Genomic DNA, 23,573 nt, shown 5'->3' on the forward strand with positions numbered 1-23,573 from the left:
TTTTACTCTACACATATTGGGTCAGCTTGAGTTGGAATCGACTCAGTGGTATCTAACAAGGAGAGTGGGCTGGGGACTTGGCAGCATCTCTCATCAGTGGCCAGAGCTGGACCTGCCTCAGTAGCCCTGATGCTAGCAGTTAATAGGCAATGAATCCAAGGCTGATGCTGGTGCCCTGTAAATGGTCCTAAAGCCCTTTCCCATTGCTTCTGGAGTTTTTCTTAAAAAAAAAAAAAAGTAATTTTAGTATGTATTTGCTGTTGTTGTTAAGCACCACTGAGTTGATTTTGACTCATAGTAACCCTGTATAGGGTTTCCAAAGAGCAACTGGTGGATTGAACCGCCGACCTTGTGGTTCAACCTTACCTTGTAGTCTAGTACTTCATCCCACAGCGCCACACCAGTATTCCACCTAGGATGTACAAATGTCTATAAAAATATATGCCTTGCATATGTCGAGAAGAGCCTAAATATTTTCACCCCTCCTTGTCTAGGCCCATTCTTTCTTTATAGCATGCAGAGAAACTTCTATTTTGCCCAAACTATCATAGATTCTGAATTACAGTTGTTGTGAAGTGCCATCAAGTCAGTTCCAACCCATAGCAACCCTGTACGGGGTTTCCAAGGAGCAGCTGGTGAGCTTGAACTGCTGACCTTGCATTCAAAGGGATTTGCAGTCTGGCACATTAACCCACAGCACCACACCAGGACTCCAAATCAGTGAGGCGATATGGCAAAGCCTATGGTGTGGCTGGCCAGTAAGGTGATGAGGAATACTGTCATTGTGGGAGGGAGGACTTGAGTCTCTGCAGCTTAATGTTAGGGGAAGAAACAAAACCTGTGGAGCTGGGCAGCTGTGAGTTCCAAGTCCACCTCTGCTACGTGGGCCTTCAGCGCCCAGAGCCTGCGTTTCCTTGTCTCATCTCGATAACAAGGACAGCTCTCCTTGCTTCAAAGGGGAGTTGGAATGTAGCGTGGCTTCTGGAACAGAAAAGAAATCTCAATAAATGAGTCGGGTAACTAGGAGAAGTAGCCCTGCCAGATGCGGGGAACTTTGAGTCAGATGGACCACTATCCAAAAAAAGTTTGAAGCTAATATAGAGCAGTGTGACCTTTGGCGGTTTATTTTACCTCAGTAAATTTCTTCATGTGATAGTTAGGGATGAAATGGCATTTTTCATATTGCTGTCAAGGGATAATTGAAACCATACATTCTAAAACACCATACTTAGCTGTTGAGTCCATCCCAACCCAGAGCAGCCCCACAAGAGAGTGTTGTTGTTGTTAAGTGCCATTGAGTTGGTTCCGACCCATAGTGACCTGTATAGGGTTTCTGAGGAGTGACTGGTGAACTTGAACTGCCAACGTTGCAGTTCCAATGGCTTTGCAGTCTGACACATTAACCCACAGCGCCACACCACAAGAGAGAGTAGAACTGCCCTATTGGGGTTCCAAGGTTGTCATTTTTATGGAAGCATCTTTCTCCTGTGGAATAAGGTGCGTTTGAACTGTTGACCTTTGGATGAGCAGCCGAGGGCTTAACCACTGCACCACCAGGGCTCCTTTCTGAAATGTTCATTGTCATTGTTGCGAAGGGCTGTCCAGTCATTTCTGACTCTGTATTGAGTTTCCAAATAGCAGCTGGTGAATTTGAACTGCCAATTTTCTGGTTAACATTCCAATGCTTATCCTACAGCACCACACTAGGACTCTGAAATGTTAATTTGTTACTGTTGTTAAGAGCCCTCGAGTTGTTTCCCACCCTAGCCACCCTGTATAGGGTTTCTGAGAAACAGCTGGTGGATTTGAAATGCCAACCTTGTGGTTCAAACGGACTTTACAGTCCAGTGTGTAGGTTACAGTACCACACCAGAAAATGCTGACAGATGCACAGTAAACCTCAGTTTCCCTTGTATGCAGATCTTGGGGCTGCAAAGTGGTAGTTGTTCTTAAGTGCCATTGCATCATTTCCTCTATAGGGTTTCTGAGGAGCAGATGCTGAGCTTGAACCACTAACCTTGCGGTTCAAACAGACTTTAGCAGTCCTAAGCATTAACCCACAGCATGGTAGAGGAGCGCAGAAAAGCAAGACTGGTGTTCTGATAAAATCTTGACCACATCTCTAACTAACAAGACCAATTATTCAACCTCTGAGAGCCCCAGTTTCCTCATCTGTACATGGAAGAGTATAATATGATTTATGGTAGCATATTGTGGGACTCTTGGTGTGGCATTGTAGGATAAACACTGGGCTGCAGATCACAAGGTCGGTGGTTCAGACCCACAGGCTGCTCCCTGAAAACCTTAAACAGGACCGCTATGAGTCGGAATCTACTTGACAGCATGTAACAATAGTGGGTGGAAAGTTCTGATGTGATGCTCTAGAATAAACACTGGACTGCTAAATGCAAGGTTGGTGGTTCGAACCTACCAAACACTCCTTGGAAACCCTATACAAGGTGTCTATGAGTAGGCATTGACTCAACAGCACTTAACAACAGCAATAGTGGGTAGAATGGTGCCTCTCCCCTGCCCACAACAAATTCAGAACCTCAGACTGTATCTTATTTGGAAATAGTCTCTTTGTCCATATAATTTGGTGATGCAGTGGTTAGATCGCTCATCTGCTAACTAAAAAGGTCAACAGTTCGAATCCTCCTGCTGCTCTAAGGGAGAACGATGTGGTAGTCAGCTTCCATAAAGAGTCCAGTCTTGGAAATCTGACCCTATTCTACTCTGTCCTATAGGCTGGCTATGAGTCGGAATAGGCTTGACAGCAGTGGATTTAGTTATTGGGTTTGGTGTCACAGTGGTTGATCATTTGGCTGAAAGATCAGTGGTTGGAACCCACCAGCCACTCCCACTCCCCAGTAGAAAGATGGGGCAGTCTGCTTCTGTACAGATGACAACCTCAGAAACCCTGTGGGGTAGCTCTCTTCTGTCCTGAGGGTTGGTGTGAGTCAGGATCGACTCAGTGACAAAGGGTTTGGTTGGGTTTGGGGTTGTATGTAATTCATTAAGGCAAGATGAGGTCATACTGAACTAGGGTGGGCCCTAAACCCCATGACTGGTGTTCTGATAAGAAAAGGAGAACACATACAGAGAGACACGGGGAAGAAAGCCATGCAAAGATGGAGGCATGATGCTAAAACCAAGATGGCGCATGGCCACCAGAAACTGGCAAAGATGAAGAAGGGTGTTTCCCGAGAACCTTTATAGGGAGCATGATTTGATGGAGGACTTCTGGCCTCCAGAACTGTGAGAGAATAATTTCTCTAGTTTTATTATCAATGGAGGAAAGATTGAAGTTATCAAGGACTTCATTCTTCTTGGATCAACCATCAACACTCATGGAAGCAGCAGCCAAGACATCAAATGACGTATTGTATTAGGCAAATCTGCTGCACAAGACCTTTTTAAAGTGTTGAAGAGTAAGGATGTTAACTTGAGGACTATGGTGTGCTTGACCCAAGCCAGAGTATTTTCAATAACCTCATATACATGTGAAAGCTGGACAGTGAATAAGGAAGACCATAGAAGAACTGATGCATTTGAGTTATGATGTTGGAGGAGAATATTGAAAGTGCCATGGGCTGCCAAAAGAACCAACAGATCTGGACTGGAAGAAGTGCAGCTAGAGTGCTCTTTGGAGGCCAAGATGGCCAAACTTCATCTCTCATATTTCAGACATATGGTCAGGAGAGACCAGTTCCTGGAGAAGGATATCATGTTAGGTAAGGTGGAGGGTCAGAAAAAAAGAGGAAGACCCCCCAGTGAGAAGGATTGGCAAAGTGGCAGCATCAATGGGCTCAAGTGAGGCAACAATTGTGAGGTTGGCCCAGGATTGGGCAATGTTTCATTCTGTTGTGCATAGAGTCACTTTAAGTCAGTACTGACTCAATGGGCACCTAACAACAACAACAATTGGTGGTACTTTCTTTCAGCAGTCCTAAGAAACTAATAAAGCCACACAGTTGCCATTGAGCCCATTTGAATTCGTGTGTGTCTGAGTAGAACTGTGACTCAGGGTTTTCAGTGGCTGATTCTTTCAAAATGGATTGCAAGGCTTTTCTTCCAAGGTGCCTGTGGGTGAACTCGAATCTCTGCCCTTGTGGTTAGCAGCAGAGTGTGTTGATTGTTTGCACCACCTAGAGACTCCAGGAAACGAGTTGTTGTTAAGTGCCGTTGAGTCGGTTCCGACCCATAGTGACCCTGAACAGGGTTTCCGAGGCTGTAAATCTTTACGGGAGCAGAAAGCCTCATCTTCCTCCCACAAAGCAGCTGGTAGTTTCTCACTGCTGACCTTGTGGCTCACAGCCCGATTCGTAACCACTACGCTACCAGGAAATGAGTACACAGTGTTAAATGGGAAGATATGGTTAGCATGTGGCACATGGTAGTAATGGCTCATTATGATCCACTGGTGTGGTGCTCCAGGATAATGCACTGGACCACAAGGTCAGTTTCAATAGTAAAGTCGGTGGTTCAAACTTACCATCCACTCTTCGGAAACCCAGTAAAGGGTCTCTATATGTTGGAACTGACTCAACAACACTAGCAACAACAACAATGATTGGTGCTGTGGGTTAGACATTGGGCTGCTAACTACAAAATCAGCAGGTCAAACCCACCAGCCACTCCATGGGAGAAAGATGAAGCTGTGTACTCCAGTTAAGATTAATGGTCTTAGAAACCCTATGCAGGATTGCTATGAGTTGGGACTAACTATATTGATTTGGTTTTCTCGTATTATTCACTGAGCATTTACTCTGTTCTACCATTCCACATAGGCATTGTTCTTTACACATATTAAAGCATTAATTTTCCATGAAAAAAAGTGAGAAATAGGGATTTTATCAGGCCCGTTTTACAAACAAGGAAATGGTGGCTCTGAGAGGTCATTGTCTAGTAAGTAAGGGAGGTAGGGTTTAATAAGAGGAACCTGACTTCACATCCCAAGCTGTTATCCATTGGACTATACAAGTCTGCCTTTGAATTTGGAAGAGAATGCTGTTGGAAGAGAATTCTGAACCATAGCATCACCAACTGGATGCAGGTGTGGCCTTCCTGATGCAGCCAGGGTATCTTTCAAGCATTGAAGACTGCACTCTGAGCAACCAGGCCTGGGGAGGGTACAGGGAGCCTGTTAATGAGTAAATGCCAGGAAGACAGCTTTAGGGAGTCCCAAAGGTCAGAGTAGGATCCAAATTGGGGCAGTTGAACCAATAATTCAGTTATTTCCCAACAGACTTTCAAAGACTGGGATCCAGTGACCTCAGAGGCTTTGGGGAGCCACTGCTGGATGAGTTTCTTCATTTCACTTCAATAGTTTCCCATTTCTCAACTTCCTGAGATAATTCAATTGGCTTTGCTGGGTTGATTGTGCCCAATGAGAAGGGCAGGCTGCCTTGACTTCACACTTGCCTAATTGATGTCATCAGCAAATGCTCAGCTCCAGTGACATGGCTAAGGTTGGTGAAGACACAGGGAGATTTTCAGGGGCTAAAGGGGACAGAGGTAAATAGCGATATATACACAACTTTGGAACAACAGTGTTCTGTGTGTGGATTCATTCATTCATGAGACACAGGCTGAATGGATAAGGGAGGCAGAGTGGGAAATATACATACATATTTATTTATATATCCCACAAATTATGAGTTTGGAAGAGGATGTTTATTTATGCATGGGCATTTACCTTTCCTACAAGCACAATTCTGAATGTGGTGGAGCATACTGTTGGAAACATGATGAAAACTTGTTAGATTTCATTGAACGTCTTAAGGCAATGAGTTGCTGGTCCTGGGGACTCAGAACCATAGACTCAGGGGGCACCATGGTTGGTTGGCATAACATTAGTTGTTACAAGTTGAACTGCTAATCTCAAGGTCAGCGGTTAGAAACTACAACAGTTCTGTGGAAGAAAGATGATGTTTTCTGCTCCCATAAAGATTTACAACCACAGAAACCCTATATAAGGTCACTATGAGTCAGAACTGACTCCACGGCACATCACCACCACCACCACATCCTACTCTGGTGAGTAGCATCTGGGATCTTGAAGCTGGTGAGTGGCCCCTTTAAGGAGCAGAAGAAAGAAGACTGATAAGAATTGAAGAGGCTTGGAATCAATGAGTCCAATGGACTAATGGAACATGTGAACATCAGTCTCCATGATTCTGAGGCGGTGCCCAGCTACCACTAACAACTGTTACAAAAGGCAGTGCATTACAGGCTCCTGGATAGAGTAGGAGAAACCGTGTAACAAAACTCAAAATTATTATTATTTTTCCTTAAAAGACAGGATTTACTAGTTTAAAAGAGACTGGAAGAACCTGAGACTGTGACCCTCGACCACTCTTCATGTCTAGAAAGGAGCTTACCCTTGTAGCACCATTTTCAGCAAAGCAATAGATAGCTGGGAGTACCAAGGAGCTCTGGTAACGTAGTGGTTATGAATCGGGCTGTGAATCTCAAGGTCAGCAGTTCAAAACTACCAGCTGTTCCGCAGGAGAAAGATGAGGCTTTCTGCTCCCGTAAAGATTTACAGCCTTGGAAATCCTGTGTAGGGTCACTATGAGTCAGAACCGACTCCATGGTGCATAACCAACCAACCAGCTGGGCATGAAACGGCAGAGGGAATGGGAGTTGGGCAGGGGAAGCAGACTCTTAGGGCCTTCTAAGCTCTTGTTAGGCCATTAATTGTTACTAAATGCAATGGGAAACATACTCTCTTGAGAAAAACAAAAAATGGGCTACACTGGGCCCCATTTTCCCAGGGGAGCCAACGGCTGTAGCTAAGCATCAACTATCACCTTAGGTGTCCACCCTCCAGTTTGTTACAGTCCTTACTACTCCGTATTATCCCCACCCCAGCTAGCTTCTCTCCCCCTTACCTGTATTACATGGCCCCTGCGGGCATTATAGTTTGCAGTTCCTGTTTTGCAAGTAAATATATGAGTTCTACGAATCGGGCTGCGAACCTTAAGGCCAGCAGTTCGAAACTACCAGCCGCTCCGTGGGAGAAAGATGAGGCGTTCTACTCCCATAAAGATTTACAGCCTCAGAAACCCTGTACAGGGTCGCTATGGGTTGGATCCGACTCGACGGCACTTAACAACAACAACAACATATGAGTTCTGCTGTGGCTCTATAGGATAAACACTGGACCACACACAAAGTTGGTTTGAACCACAAGATCAGCAGTTCAAACTCACCAGCTGCTCCTCGGAAACCCTAGACAGCGTTGCTATGAGTCAGAACCGACTGGACAGCATTTAACAACAACACATGTGTGTCTCAGGCAATGGTATCCTTAGGCATTGACTTCTTTGAGTGAAAGCTTGCCTCTGGTTTGCTGAGAAAGCAAATGTTTCTGGGGCCCCCTGCTACCCTTCACGAATGTCGACTAAATGGCAAGTCGTTGGAAGCAAATTGAGTTGGCTGTGGAAAGATCCATCACGACCCCCACCTTGTCAGCCTGCACCATACTCCAGAGATTCCTCCTACACTCAGGCACTTGGAGCCGTGGTACTAATGTAGGGCTTAATTAAGAGAACACTGCTTGCCGCCTTCCTCTCACTGGGGATGAGTTGGGCTGGGCTGAGTTAGGGAGAGGACATGGGATTCCCCAGACTTCTCGGAATGACTGGGTAAGCTGCAATATGTCTGGAACTGGAGCTGTGGGTCTAACTAACTGATGTACCTTCACACGGGGTAGTTTAGGTGTAGGTTTTGGTTAAAATCAAAGATAACAAAGGGTTTACTCCATGCTGTGATCCTGGACTTGAACCCAACCTTCTGGGTGTTGGAGGAGTGGGAGGGGCATGTTCACAGGACAGGGAAGTGACCCAGAGTGCAAAGAAGGATCCAATCCCTGGTCCCCAGCAACAGTGTGAAGCAGGGGACTTTGTTTCCATCCCGAGGAATGGCACACAGGTAAGGATTTTAATGAGATGACGGGATATTTTCAGGACTCTCACCAGGGATCCGGTGTCCTGGTGTAGCACTGTAGGATAAATACTGGACCACAAGGTCGGTGGGTCACTTAACAACAACAACAACAACTAGTGATTCTACAAGGAGGCTGCTCTTTGGACTCACTGGAAGAGTTCTTCGTTTTGTTTTGTTTTGTTTTAAAGTACTAATGTCTCAGCCCCTGCCCATAATTTAAAAAAAAAAATCCTATTTAAAAGTTGCTGTCAAGTTGATTCTGTTTGATGGTAACCCCATGTGTGTCAGAGTAGAACTGTGCTCCAGAGTGTTTTTAATATTTCATAAGAAGAGCTCCAGGGCTTTCTTCTGACGTGCCTCTGGGTGGACTCAAACCTCTAATCTTTCAACTCGTAGCCAAGCTTGTTAATCTTTGGACCACCTAGTAACTATTCATAAACATTCCAAAACCAAATCCAGTGCCACAGAGTTGATTCCAACTCATAATGGACCTTCATATGGCTTTTGAGACTATAAATCTTTATGGGAGCAGACAGCTTCATCTTTCTCCTCCAGAGCTGCAGGTGGTTTGAACCTCTGACCTTGTTGTTAATAGCCCAATGCCTAACCCATAACACTGCCAGGATTCCTCTCATAAGCATTGTTGTTGTTGTTAAGCATCATGGAGTTGGTTCTGGCTTATAGTGACTCTGTATAGGGTTTCTGAGGAGTGACTGGTGGGTTTGAACTGCTGACCTTGCTGTTAACAGTCCAGTGCTGATCCTACAGCAAAACACCAGGATGTTCTGGGCATTTATGAAGATCCTTGGCTTGAAGACAGATGCTTCAATGCTGCTATCTCCTTGAATATGACATTAACATCATAGCAGTGAGGATGGAATCAAAGCTGATCACGTCAGATCACTTCATGGGGGTGGTTGTATCATATTAGATCTCATCATGGAGGTGATAACTGCATCTTAACTGTGAAATCGTAGAGAATCCTGGCCAGCCAGCATGACACAAAACAACCATCGCACTACTTTCTCTCTTATCTTTTTCTCTTTCTTCCTCAAATGTCACAGAATCATCAGTAAGTCCCGCACCTTCCTCTCTGTCCTGACTTTGGGCTCAGCTGATCAGTCATCCTCTACATACATACTCCTTCCCACCAGAGTCCAACATACAGATCTCAGCAGGTGTCTTTCCTTGTCTAAAACCCGGATGACTCCCAGCATCGAATCTTCTCAGCCTGGTGTTCCAGACACTCTGACTAGCCTTTTCCTCCAGGACTCTGCCAACTGGCCAGGGAAGCTGGACCGCAGCCTGTCCACTTCTAAGCTCACTTGGTGTCTTTTCTGTTCATTTGCTCATGTTGTCATCTGACTGAACATGCATCCTGATCTGCATCCCCATCTGTCCAGATCCTCCTCATCCTCAAGGCTCCTGGATAGTGGTGAATCGGGGAATTCTTCCCTGAGTCCTTGGAGACTACCTTTATCCGGCTGCTCACATGTGATGTCCCTATGTGATAAAGTGGAAAATGGGAGACAGGGGGGCTGAGGGGCTTCTGCCTCTGCCACTTTCCATGCCCTCGGGCAAAGCATTGAATGTTTGAACCTCACTTCTCCACTTCATAAGGCTGTGTTGCAGGTTAAATGAATGAATGCACAATGCCCAATATATAGAATGGTTGTTCTGACGATTGGTACCCAAAGCTAATCCCTCTGTGCAGGATGCTGGTGCAATTCCATATCACCAGGGTACCGAGCTCACCTCCAGGCACACGGCTGGACAAGCTTGGTGAAGGGACCAAAGAAGTCATGCTTACCTGTCAGACAAGGCCTTTAGGACCTAAGGAATTGTGGATTTCATGTGTGAGTCCTGGGAGCCAGGCCTCAGACCTGAGAGCTTGAGCAGTCATAGAGAAACAGAGCTCTGGAGTCAGACAACCTAGGTTCCAATTCCACTTCTCAGTGGTGTGAACTCAGGTGTCCCTGTGCCTCTGTCTCCACATCTGTGAATGGGTACCATAATAGAACCTACCTCATAGGTTGTGGGGCTTAGTTCTTGCTGAAACCCTCAGAAAACATTTACCATGGCAGTGTTTTCTTTCGTGTATGTAATAAATGTCGGATTTGGAGCTCCGCATCCCTTGACACACACACACACACACTGGAGTGAGAAACGCACAGAAAGAGAGAAAGAAACATGAACCCTGGTGGCGGTGGCGGTAGCAGTGGTGACAGCGAATTACCTCCCCATTACGGATTCTGCCCGGGCAGGCGCCTCACTCAAAACTACTTCTCACAAGGTGATGGAGGTGCCCTGAGGACATGGGGCATCATTACATGTTAGATGGTGCTGGGGACTAGTAAATTGTCTCCCTGGCTGTGACAAGCCTCCTCTCACAGGCTATTTTTCTAGGAATCCCAGCTACTCCTCAGATTTCTTCGGGGAGTCGGCTGTATGATAGAGCTTCAGTGTCCCCCCTTTTCCCCTGGGCCAAGGGTGTGGGGCAGGAGACTGCAGACAGTTCCCAGGCTCCCCGTCTTTCTTTATCTAGGCTGGTAAGAGCAGCAGAGATTTATGTCTCTGAGGATAGTCTGCCTGAGGTAAGAGCCAGCCCACTCATCATTTGGAGAGAAATAAATAACAAGGCGGGAGCTGTCACCGCAGATGAACTACAGCCAGCAGGTCTTTGAGCCCGGAGGGGGGTGGGTGGAGAAGAGAACTGGAACCCAGGGGTGAGAAGAGGCTGTGAAATCGGGGTCTTAAGGAAAACCCCTCTGGGTCTCAGGTGGGGTGAGGGCAGTCTGCTCTCACTCCAAGCCCCAAAGTCTAGACAGTGGGACAGGAGGAAGAAAGCTTTGTCCTGAGTATTTTCTGCATGGTATGCTTCATGCCTCATTCCGTTTGCTTCTCCACATGTTATCCACATGTAAGTAAGCAGAAATGGAAGCCCAGAGAGGTTAAGTGTCTTACTCAGGGTCACACAGCTAGTAAATAAGAGAGCTGGCCGTCTCATTTGGATCTATGTAAGGAATCCTGGGCGGTTCTGTAGGATAAACACTGACTGCTAATTGAAAGATCAGCTGCAAAAAAGAAAGAAAGAAAGATCAGCTGCTCCTCAGAAACCCTATACTGGGTCACTATGAGTTGGAATCTACCCAACGGCACTTACCAACAACAAGGAGCCCTTGGGTGGCAACACAGTCATGGACTTGACTCCTAACAGAAAAGTTGTTGGTGCAAACCCACTCAGCGGTCTCTTGAAAGAAAGGCCTTTTGAAAGGTTGTTAGTGTCATCAAGTCAGTTCTAACTCATAGCAACCCTGTATAGGGTTTCTAAGGAGTGGCTGGTGGCTTTGAACCGCTGACCTTGTGGTTCAAACTGTCCCTTCAGTCCAGTCCTTATCGTATAGTGCCACGCCAGGTAACAACTGTGAAAAACCTCTGGAACACAGTTCAACTCGGCACACCTGATTGATGGCAATTAGAGTGTGTTTTTTAAAAAGTTTGATGATTGATGGCAATTAGAGTGTGTTTTTTAAAAAGTTTCTATTCTTTTCTACTGTATCATACTGGAAGAAGAGAAAAAGCAAATAATGGAATGTTTTGAGGCTTCTTCTGCTATTGTGGCTGACGTTGATTGAGTACTTACTGTGTACATGAGGCATAGAACTAATTGCTTTACATCATCTCGTTTCATCTAATGTCACCTCTATGAAGTTGATGTCACTAAGCCCATTTTATATCAGGGGAAACTGAGACCCAGAATGATTGAGTCTACAGAGCTGGGATCCAAGCTCAAGTCTGTCCAGATTCTCTTTGTTGCGTCATTAGGTGGAAGCTTTTGGAGGGTGTCATTCCATCCCTGCATGTGGTACTCAGGTGGCTCTTAAGCACAGAGCCAGGAAGTGCTCTGGAATCTTCTTTGGAGCAGTGGCTTTTACATCCTGCTCCAGGGGCTCCAGGGCTCCAGAAAGATGTCTAACACCAGGAGAGAGAGACTAGTGAAGTCAACATAGCTGGAGCGCTTCATCTTCATGTGTTAACTTAAACTGACCTTCCATACCGGAAAATCATTCTAAAGTCTGGTGTGATTGTGAACAGGAACCAGACAGCCATGGCTTCAAATCCCTGCTCTCCCAATGATTGGCTTGGGCAAGTGACATGGGGCCAGACACTGAATCTACCCACACTTCTGTTTAATCAACTGTAATAGAGGCTACGTTACAGAGTTCTTTGAAGATGGTACTGTAACCATTCAGCTCAGCATTTAGAACATTTGTTGTTTTGTGCCATCAGGTTGATTCTGACTCACGGAGACCTCATGTGTTAGTTACAGTGTAGAACGACTCCATAGGGTCATCTTTGTGAAAGTAGATTGCCAGGTATCTTCCTCTGCAGTGCCTCTGGGTGGGTTGGAACCAACAACCTTTTGGTTATCAGCTGAGTATCAATTGTTTGCATCACGCAGGGTTCTTAGAATAAGGGCAAGTAAATGCTAGCTCTGGTCTCTCCTGATACCTTGCTTTACTTAATTCAGCTTGTTGCTTGGGGAAAACTCTTAATTTCTAAGGATGGAAAGTCATTTATGTCCCCACCCAATCAGCTGGTCTAATTATTATTTGAGCACCTACTGTGTTCCTACTATGAGCTGGACTTCTAGAGATGAAGTGGGGGTGAGGTGCAGAATGTCTTATGCTATCTCTCCATCCATCCATCCATCCATCCATCCATCCATCCATCCATCCATCCATCCTTCAATAGATACACACTGAAGACTTACTATGTATCAGGCAATATACAGGGACCTGCTTGAATGTTTCACAAGATCCCAATTTACTTCTAATATGGCTCCCTGCCCCAGTAACAATGGAGCCCTGGTGGTACCGTAGGTTAAGCATTGGGCTGCTAACCAAATGGAGAAACCACCATTTGCTCCTCGAGAGAAAGACAAAACAGTAAAGATTTACAGTCTCAGAAACCCTATGGAGCTGTTCTCCTCTGCCTTGTAGGGTTGCTATGAGCTGAAATCAACTCAAAGGCAGTAGGTGTCGTTTGCTTTTCCCTTAGAGGTCTTACTTAATCTTGCTAGCACTCTATATATCTTCTGGTGTATGGGGCAGCTCCAAGCACCCGTGGACTTACTGCAGTAAAGAGGGTGTCATAGGTGCGGAGTATCATCTGCCCCTCATTATAGGTTGTTGTTAAGCACTGTAGAGTCGGTTCTGATTCATAGCGATACTGTATAGGGTTTCCAAGGAGTGCCTGGTGGGTTTGAACCGCCGACCTTGTGGTTCAAAACAGTCTTGCGGTCCAGTGCTTTATCCCACAGCACCACACCAAGACTCGATTACAGGTACTACTGTGTGATTTCAATTCCTTTTGAATTTGATTGTATCATATTATCTAACAACCTCTGATATAGCCCTAAATGGCTTTTGAAGTCAATGACTTCTAAATATTAGGAATAAAGAATGTTTCCTAACCACAGAATAGGAGAATCCGCACTGAATGGGGCCACCAGAGGATTGGGTGTGATCACTGTACATTGTAGGATAGGATGGCAGGATGGCAGTTCTTACAGGAACTCAGCATTTGCTTGTGTGTACAGGTAAGTACATGCGTCTCTGTGGCTTAATGGTATTCTGTACATGTGTGTGTGTATGCATGTGCAGGAATCAGTGTAGAGACGGAGATGCAAGTATGCATAGGACCAGAGTGAGTTTGCAGGTGTACACACGTGGGCATTGTGTACTTACTTGGATCTGTGAGTGTGTTTCTCATTGAACACGTGTCTTTATGTCTGTGTGTGTCCTGGTGTGGTGCTTTGGGTTAATGCACAGGACTGCAAGATCAATTTGAATCACAAGGTCAGCAGTTCAAGCTTGGAAACCCTATGCAGGGTCGCTATGAGTCAGAACCAACTCCACGGCACACCACCACCACTAAACATATCCAGTCTGTTGTGGTAATTCTTTCCCTGCAGCAGTATGGGGCAGTATTTTCTTCTGTTGTACATAAATAGGGTCACTGTGAATAGAAATGGACTCGATAATACCTAATAACAACAGAGTTTTAATGTCTCAAATTAGAGATCTCTGTGTTAACAAAGGCTCTGCTTGACATAGTGCAAGCTGTGTGGCGAGGGGAAGACAATGTTGAGGACCACTGAAGGGCCATTTGAGATGCTCAGGAAGTAGAGGGATGTCTTCCTGTTACAGGCGTGACTCCTACCTTCCTCTCATCCAGGATTAGGCCTCTTTCCAGTAGAATGAGGGAGTTGGACTATGCTGTCCCTAGAGATGTTTCCCAGGCCTGAAGTTTCATGGCAGCGGCATCTACGTTATGAGGAATTCTCTTAGTTTCTAGTTCCTGGAAATCTGAGTATGTTCCTGAGAAAAGGTGAGGGACTAAAAAGCACGTGGGTCCAGATGCTTCAGGCTAAGATAGCAGGGGAGAAGTTTTGCAGTCAGCCAGGTGCAAAGACCCATGGGCTTTAGGCTTCAGATACCGTGAATACATTTGTGAAGACTTGCAGGTGCTTTGCTGCCTTCACCAAAGTTTATTTGTAAACTAGTTTCACAGTACTAGGGTGCTGGCAACTTTACATTTCTTCATTTTTATAAATCAAATTTCATCTGGCTCTGAACCCCCACATGCATGACTGATGTTGTTGTTGTTAAGTGCCGTCGAGTCAGTTCCGACCCATAGCAACCCTGCATAGGATTTCCAAGGAGCAGCTGGTGAGCTTGAACCACCGACCTTGCAGTTCAAACGGCTTTGTGGTTTGGCGCATTAGCCCACAGCGCCACACCAGGACTCCCATGATTGATGAGCCATGCATTATCTGCCGTCACTGGGCCTCCTCCCAGCCCTGTGGGATTGTATCAAATCCAGGCACCTTTTGGGTGCTGGATGAGGCATGGTCCTCTTCCGTTCTTGGGTCACCATTCAAATACAAGAACTTCCCTACGGCCTTCAAGGCCATCATCGAGATCACCTCCAGGATCCAAGTGACATCCTAGCAGGGGCCGTGCATCTTTTAGGGCACGTCAAAGGAGGACACAGGGTTCCAGTGGTTATAGAATCTGCTTTGCTTCTTTCTCCAAATCTGCCAGTTCTCCCTCTAGTAAAACAAACTGTTGTTGTTGTTATGTGCCGTGGAGTCAGTTCCAACTCATAGCGACCCTGTACAGGGTTTCTGAGGCTGTAAATCTTTACAAGAGCAGAAAGCCTCATCTTTCTCCCGCGGAGCAGCTGGTAGTTTCGAACTGCTGACCCTGAGGATAGCAGTCTGATTCGTAACCACTACGCTACCAGAGCTCCTTAGTAAAACAAACTAGCAAACCAAAAATAACAACTCAGTTGCCACTGAGTCAACTCTAACTCATGACAACCCTTGTGCCTCAAAGTAGAACTGTGTTCCATTGGGTTTTCAATCGTTCATTTTTCTGAAGTAGATCACCAGGATTTTCTTCCAAGGTGCCTCTGGGTGGACTTGAATTTCCAACCATGTGATTAGCGGTCCAGTGCATTACCCTTGGTGGCAAGGGGCTCCAATTCTTTCCCACAATTCCTCAGATCACTGGCCAGCTCTTCTCCCCTCTCCTCTCTGTGGCAACTGATCAATTCTTTGATCAGTCTGACCTGACAATTGGAGATCTAGGCAGGCACTAGATAGAAGGATCCTACACACTAGCCATGAGCTGCCTTCACAACTGTTCCATGAGATTTCTTATTGTCTGAGAAGGACTGTTGGAAATCACAAAAGCTCTAGTGACAGGTCCTTTCCTTCAAGGCTAGCCTAGATCTTTTAACAAAAGTTGTCCTATAAAAATACAACTCAAGCAGCAGATGCAATTTAAAAAATGCTAGTGGCCACATTAAAATAAAACAGATCAATTGATTTTAATAATATATTTAAGATCCGGGGTTTACTTCACGTTCACAGCACATCTCAGTTCAGACTAGTCACACGCCAAGAATCCAACAGCCACGTGGGACTTGTTATTGTTGTCAGGTGCCATCAAGTCGGAACCGACTCATAGCGACCCCATGCACAGCAGAACGAAACAATGTCCGATCCTGGGCCAACCTCACTACCGCTGCCACACTTGACACCATCAATGATGCCACCTGGCCGATCCATCTCGTTAGGGGTCTTCCTCTTTTTCTCTGACCCTCCACCTTACCCAGCATGACATCCTTCTCCAGCGAGTGTTCCCTCCTGACAATATGTCCAAAGTAGGAGAGACAAAGCTTAGCCATCTTGGCCTCCAAGGAGCACTCTGGCTGCACTTCTTCCAAAACAGATCTATTGGTTCTTTTGGCAGTCCACGGCACTTTCAGTATTCTCCTCCAACACCACAATTCAAAGGCATCAATTCTCTACCATATTGGACACTGTCATCTTAAAACCATGAACCTAAACAGCAATGTGACCATTCTTTTCCCTTTGCTTTTCTCTAGCAGGGACATGCCACAAATGAATGTTTCCATCGGTTATGTGGACACATTGGGTTACAGAGAACAGGAGTCACTTTAAATAGCTTATGCAGAGAGGGAGCTGTTTTGAGAAGACACACGGATATTTCACAGGACGTAGAGCCAAGTACAGTCATTTCAGAAGCAGGAAAGCCAGCAGGCACCAAAGAGATCTCCCTAGTTCCATAATTTTCATTGCTGAGGTTGCAGGATGTCTCGTGTCTTATCTCCCACTAGAAGGGCTTGCTCTTTCTCTCTCAGGGAGTGAGTTTTCCCTGCTTCGCACCTGAAGAGAAGAAGGCTGGCCCAGCCATGGTCCCTGGCCCTGACTTTGACATACTGCTCAATTCTAGCACTAACTGACCCTACCTCTCTGTGACGGTTCATTGATGTGTCAACTTGGCAGGGCTGTAGTTGCTAATGGTTTGGCCAAACACTAATCTAGTTTCTGAAGTCCTGGTATGGTGCTGTGGGTTAATGAACTGGATTACAAGGTTAGTTTGAACTGCAAGGTTGGCAGTTCAAGCTCACCAGCCTCTCCTTGGAAACTCTGTAGAGGGTCGCTATGAGTTGGACCTGACTCGATGGCGCTTAACAACAACAACAACAATCTAGTTCCTGTCACTTGTAATTAGATCAGTTGGACTTGGGTAGGGCAGATTACCTTCCAAAATGTAATGTAATGACTTCATAATGTAAAGTAAAGCAACACCATGTGGGACAATCTAATGTAATGTAATCAGTCATGGAGGTCAGATCATTGTAGGGTGGATCTGAACTCTAATCCCTTCTGAGTTATAAGAAGACCAGATTAGATGCAGACACACACACACATACACATAGGGGAAGACAAATGGCAGGTGGGGCTCATCGTCAAGCAAAGGAATACAAGGATCACCAGGAGACCCCAGAGGGGCACAGAAGGAATCAACAGGGTCCAGACCCAGAGTCAGACTTTTAGCTTCCAGAACTGAATATAGGAAACACATTTCTGTTCTTTCAAGTCATCCACTTGTGGTATTTGTATTAGAACAGCATCTGGTGTACCGCTGTAGGATCAGCACTAGACTGTGAACCGCAGGGTCAGCAGTTCAAACCCACCAGCTGCTCCTTGGAAACCCTATACAGGGTCTCTATGAGTTGAACAGACTCACTGGCACTAGTCCATTTGTAGTGACTTGTATGTGATGTTGGAAGCGATGGCGTCCTTCACAATGGAGAGAGCTGCCAAGTCCCAGCCTGTGGGTCAGGGGGCAGCTCTCAGAGTGCAGGGTAGAGGCAAGAGCATGTGCACAAAGCACGCACTTCCATGGAGAGTTAGAAGTTGCTTATTTTCTCCCCAACAAATCTCCAGCAGAAACTCAAAAGGACTTCAGACAAGAATGGTGGCTCAACTCATAGGCGTATGTTGAAGACACAAGCCAAGTAGTCACTGGCTTAGAGAATCAGGAGAAAGCAGTCTCATTCCTCTGGGATTTTCTCCGCTCTCACAAAGAGAGAGGTATGTCTGGGTCACATTTGAGTTCACACTAAATTATAAAGAAAAGAGTTGCTATTGGACCCATTCTGACCCCTGGCAACTGTTTGTGTCACACTAGAATGGCTCTATACGGTTTTCAGTAGCTGATTCTTCAACAGGCCTTTATTCTGTGATGCCTCTGGGTAGACTTGAACCTCCAACCTTCCATTTAGCAGATAAATTTGTGAACTATTTGCACCACCCAGGGATACGGGTGTTTATGATCGCGGAGCGATTCTAAGGCTTATTCATAAACAAACAGGTAGTCCTGATGACAACCTAGTATTTTACAGTCTAGCTTTCACACAGATGTTCCTTGGAGGTAGAATCCGTGGCAGGTTATAAAAAACCATATCAAATTTTCAGTCTTTGCCACCTTTTCTGCCCTGGGTCAAACTTGTCCACTTCCTTCTTATGCTGCATGCAGGTGAGGGCAGAAAAGAAAAAAGAAAGACGTCAGAGCACAAAGCCTGGGTAGAGGGAGGAGAAAGAAGCAGAAAGTCTGCCTAGGTTCGCTTTACCTGGAGATTTTAGGGAGACTAGAATGTGGGAAAGGTTTTAAAGGCGTTTTGTTGTGTATTAGAACAAGGTGTCATCGAGTCATGGTAACTCCATGGATATCACAGTAGAACTGTGCGCCATAGAGTCAGCAATGGCTGATTTGGGGGGAAATAGATTGCTAGCCCTTTTCTTCTGAGGCATCTCTGTGTAGATTCGAACCACCAGTCATTTGATTAGCAGTGGAGCACTTATCCGCTTACATTATCCAGTGACTCCTTGATGTGCTCTAGGAAGGTCTTTCTTCTTAATTTCTCCCCTTGCCATGTTGAGGAGAAGCTAGAACAACCAACTGAATTGCTCTTCAGTCACTGCGGGCATGCCCCGTCTTCTCGTGTTTCATGTGACTGTGCTCCACAGGTGTGGCATTTTTTACAAGCTGGGCATTTGTGGCATCCTGTGTCAAGCAGTCTGTCATTGCCATTTTTCCAACAGCATGTGCTTACGTCGTGTCTGTGGCACGTATTGGTCATTCTTGCAATATTTCAAATTGTTTCATAGCATTATTGCCTACTTGGAGTCCTGGTGTGGTGCTGTGGGTGGATGCGCTGGACTGCAAGGTTGGCACCTTATACAAGGTCGCTATGAGTTGGAACCAACTGGAAGTCACTGAACAACAATGGCACACTTAGACTACAGGATAGTATAAACATGGTGTGGTGCTCTAGGTTAAGTACTAGACCACAAGGTCAATTTGAACCCCAAGGTTGGAGGTTCAAGACAGGGTGGCTATGAGTTGGAATCAACTCGACAGCACTTAATAACAACGTAGTATAAACATAACTTTTATGTGCACTGGAAAACCAAAAAAAAAAAAAAATGGTGTGGTGATTTTTTTTTTAATCAATATTGGATGTATTGCAGTGTTCTGGACCCGAACCCACAGTATTTGGGAGGTCTGGCTTTGTTTATTGAATGTCACAGGGAAGTGAGGTGAACACAGGCTGATGAGATGTCTGTGTCTCCAGAACCAAGGACACTGTGTCATCTAGAATGAGTACAGACAGCGGAGTGACTCTAAGCATCTTTATCAACCACTTGTCCTGTTCAGCTCCCCAAATGTACCACCTCAAACCCAAACCAAACCAGTTTCTGTTGAGTTGATTCCAACTCATTGTAACCTTGTAAGACAGAAGAGAACTGCCCCGTAGGCTTTCCAAGGCTGTAATCCTTATTTTACCCAAGCTGACTCCATGTCTTTCTCCTGTCGATTGGCTGGTGGGTTCAAACCACCGACCTTCTGGTTGACAGCTGCATGCTTAAGCACTGAGATACCAGGGCTCCGTGTAAAAGGCCCTTCCATAAGCTGTCACTGCAAGGAAGCAAAAGCAGTTAATTTCCTCTGTGAGGGAGATGGCTTCCTCCATAGTAATTATCCCTGTCCTTCCTGAACTCTGCAGAAGAGCTGAGGACAGAAAAGATAATGGTGGTGACAGAAATTATTTGGAGAAGAGCTGTATATCAGTTCATTTCGTACAGGGGGCAGTCAAAATGTTCATAAACGTCCATTTAGTCTGAAAGCAAATAACTTAAGCCATTCAAACTCGGTCTTGTTGGACCGTAAAGCCGCTGGCAATATTTTGTAGAAAAGGACTCTATAGAAAAATAAATTATATTTATTGAGTCAAACTTCAAGTAATAACCCTGCCACCTACTCTTTTTTTCTGGCTTTCCATATCCTCTGAATTTTGATGAATGACAAGAAATTGTACAGCAACATAATCACTTAAACAAAAAGCTACTAAGTTAATAATACCAGCCTCTTTAAAGCTGAGAAAAACTCATTTATTTGCCTTATAGGTCTGGTCATTACTTAATCTCTCACTACTCTGATGACCTGTGTCCAAAATAATGTTCCGAGAAACACTTTTTGGTGAAGGTTCCAGATGTTCCTTGGAACCCACCATATTAGTCTCTAAGGGACTCACTGTATTACCTGCGTGTCTGCTAGTCAGATTCCATCCACCTCCAAGCCCTGGATTGGGGCCTTTTGTAGTTAAGCCTAATGCTGCATTGGTCTGGTCCAGTGCCTCCTTGATACAGAAAAGATGCAGAGAGCTTGGTTAGATGCACCCCTGTAACATCTCAGAACCAAGCCAACCCATAAAACAACACGTTCCGGGATACCCACACAGTTGCTTAAATCTTTGCTCTCCTGATTTGCCTGTGTCGCTTCTTCTGAAAACTCATCACAGGTATGGCTTTCTCCAGGGAGTCCCCCCTTTGATTTCCTCCAGGCTAGATTATTATGATGGTTAAACTTGTGTGTCAACTGATCTATAGCAACATTCTCAGTTGTTCTCATGATGAGGTCTGATGTAATGTAATCACCTCCATCATGAGCTCTATAAGTAGCCAATTGGTTGAAAAGGAGTTTTCTGATGGGTGTGACCTATTTCCAACATTCTGGATGTAATGGTGAGGTCTCTGTGTCAACTCAACTAGGTCAGGATTTTCAGAGATTTAACAGCAAAGATGTGCTTATTCCCATGGTGCTGAAACCTAATACAGGCACAATTAACACTGATGAGTGGCTGTGAGCAGCCAATCAATTGAAGTCATGTTTCCCTGGGGGTGTGGCCTGCTCCCAATATAATAGTCACACAAGAGGGACTCTGTCTTTTTCTCATGCTTGAGACCTGGAGTGCTACAATTGTATGATAATAAACTTCTCTATATATATGTGGTGGTGGTGGTGGTGTTGTGCTGTGGAGTCTGTTCTGACTCATAGCGACCCTGTATAGGATTTCTGAGGCTGTAAATCTTTATGGGAGCAGAAAACCTCATCTTTCTCCCATGGAACCACTGGTAGTTTTGAACTTCTGACCATGAGATTAGCAGCCCAACTCGTAACCACTACTCTACTAGAGCTCCTTCTTTATATATGATGGTAGTATGTTGTGGAGTCGGTTCTGACTCATAGTGACCCTGCATAGAGTTTCTGAGGCTGTAAATCTTTACGGGAGCAGAAAGCCTCATTTTTCTCCCATAGAACAGCTGGTAGTTTCGAACTTCTGATCATGTGATTAGCAGCCTGACTCATGACTACCACACTACCAGAACTCCTTCTTTATATATATACATAAATATATTTCACTGGTTTTGAGACTCTAGACAACCAGGCCTAAGACACTGGTAAAGATCCTTTGCTTTTTATAAAGGATCTTGATCCTGCATCTGGCTCCTTGTCATCTTACCTCCAATGATTTGGACTTGAGTCAGTGGCCTACAGGATTGTCCGAAAATCCTGGGATTAGACACAGGATTGTCTAACCTCTTCAGTCTGTGAGTCAGCAACCTGCCATCATGCCTACCATACCTGGGATTCATCTATCTCTGAAGCCAGCGGCCTGCCATCTGACCTTGTGATCTAGGGTTTGTGGATCCTTGAAGCTTCATGTGTCAGAGAAGCCTCCAGTCTGGAGGCTTGGAATTTGCCAACGTCTACAACCAGGTGTGTGGGAGAAAGATGAGTCTGTCTGCTCCCACAAAGATTTAGAGCTTCGGAAACCCTATAAGGGTGGCTATGAATCTGAACTGACTCCACAGGAGGTAACAACCACTGTGTGTGCCGATTTCCCTGAGCCCTCTCTCTAAATGTATTCATAAGACTCATAAACTTCTCTAGTTTTGCTTCTCTAGAGAACCCAACCTAAAACAGTTATATTATGGGTCTTCCCCATGTGTTTTTTTTATAGTCAACAGTTAGTTGAAGTTTTAAATTTCTAGAATCTGTCATCTCTCTTTGTATAGAAAATTCATTCACATTTATTTAGCAATGTTTACTGAGGAAAATATGCTGGACTGCAAAGTTGGTTTGAACCTCCAAGTTGGTGATTCAAGCTCACCAGTCGTTCCTCTGAAACCCTACACAGGGTCGCTGTGGGTCAGTACCGACTTGACAGCACTTCACAACAACAACACTATGTTCCAGGCACTTTTCTCGGCATTTGGTTACATTAGTGAGTAAACCAGACATGAAACTTTTTCCACTGGAGCTTACTTCTAAGTGGAGAGAGATAGTCAAATGCATAAATAAATAAGCATGCAGTATATAAAGTGATAAGTGCCAAGAGGCAAAATGTAACAGGAAAGGTGATAAGGAATTCTGGGAGAGGGAAGTGCTAGAATTTAAAATAGAGTCATCAGAGAAGGTCACCCTGAAAAGAAGATGATTCGGCAAAGTCCCATAGAGTAGTGGGTGTGGGAAGTAGTCTTCCCCTGATTGGTCAGACATGCACTTTCCCAACACCCCTTGCAGTTCGGGTGAAGGTGAGTGAGCTAGAATCATCTAATCTAATGCAAAAATGTCACTTTGCGCCTCTTTGGGAACTGGAGATCTAAAGTCCCTGGAATAGTGGAGAGACTGTCCCGCCCAGCTGTGGTTGCAATATTCCAATTCCTGGGTTGTGGGGGTGGGAGTCTAGGATAGCTTTCAGTGCCTGGTGTTGGAGGAGGGGCGTTAAACTGTGATGATACAGCTATCAGCTGCTGCAAGGAGCTCTGGTAGCGTAGTGGTTACAAATCGGGCTGCTAACCTCAGGATCAGCAGTTCAAAACTACCAGCTGTTCCATGGGAGAAAGATGAGGCTTTCTGCTCCTGTAAAGATTTACAGCCTCTGAAACCCTGTACAGGGCCGCTATGAGTTGGAACCGACTCTACGGCACATAACAACAACAATAACAACAAATCAATTACTGCAGAACTACCCCGTTCGTCACGCTCTTTTGCAATCTTTCCAGTAGACCCCCTCAGTGCTCGGATAAGTCAACATGATTGCTGTGTTTCCCCATAGCGCCCTCTGTTAGCTTCCATCGGTGTTTGTATCTCTCTGTGCTGCAGTGCTCTGCTTCTCTTGAGGGCAGGGGCCACACAGTTATTGTTGTAGTTGATGAGTGCTTATAAGCTTGTGGTTCAAACTGACCTTGCGGTCCAGTGATTTATCCCACTGTGCCACACCAGGATTAGACACACTGTTGTTGTTGTTGTTAAGTGCCATAGAGTCGATTCCGACTCCTAGCGACCCTGTATAGGGTTTCTGAGGAGCGGCTGGTGAGCTTGAACTGC

The sequence above is a fragment of the Chrysochloris asiatica genome, unplaced genomic scaffold (assembly GCF_000296735.1).
Source record: "Chrysochloris asiatica unplaced genomic scaffold, ChrAsi1.0 scaffold00348, whole genome shotgun sequence".
NCBI lineage: Eukaryota > Metazoa > Chordata > Mammalia > Afrosoricida > Chrysochloridae > Chrysochloris > Chrysochloris asiatica.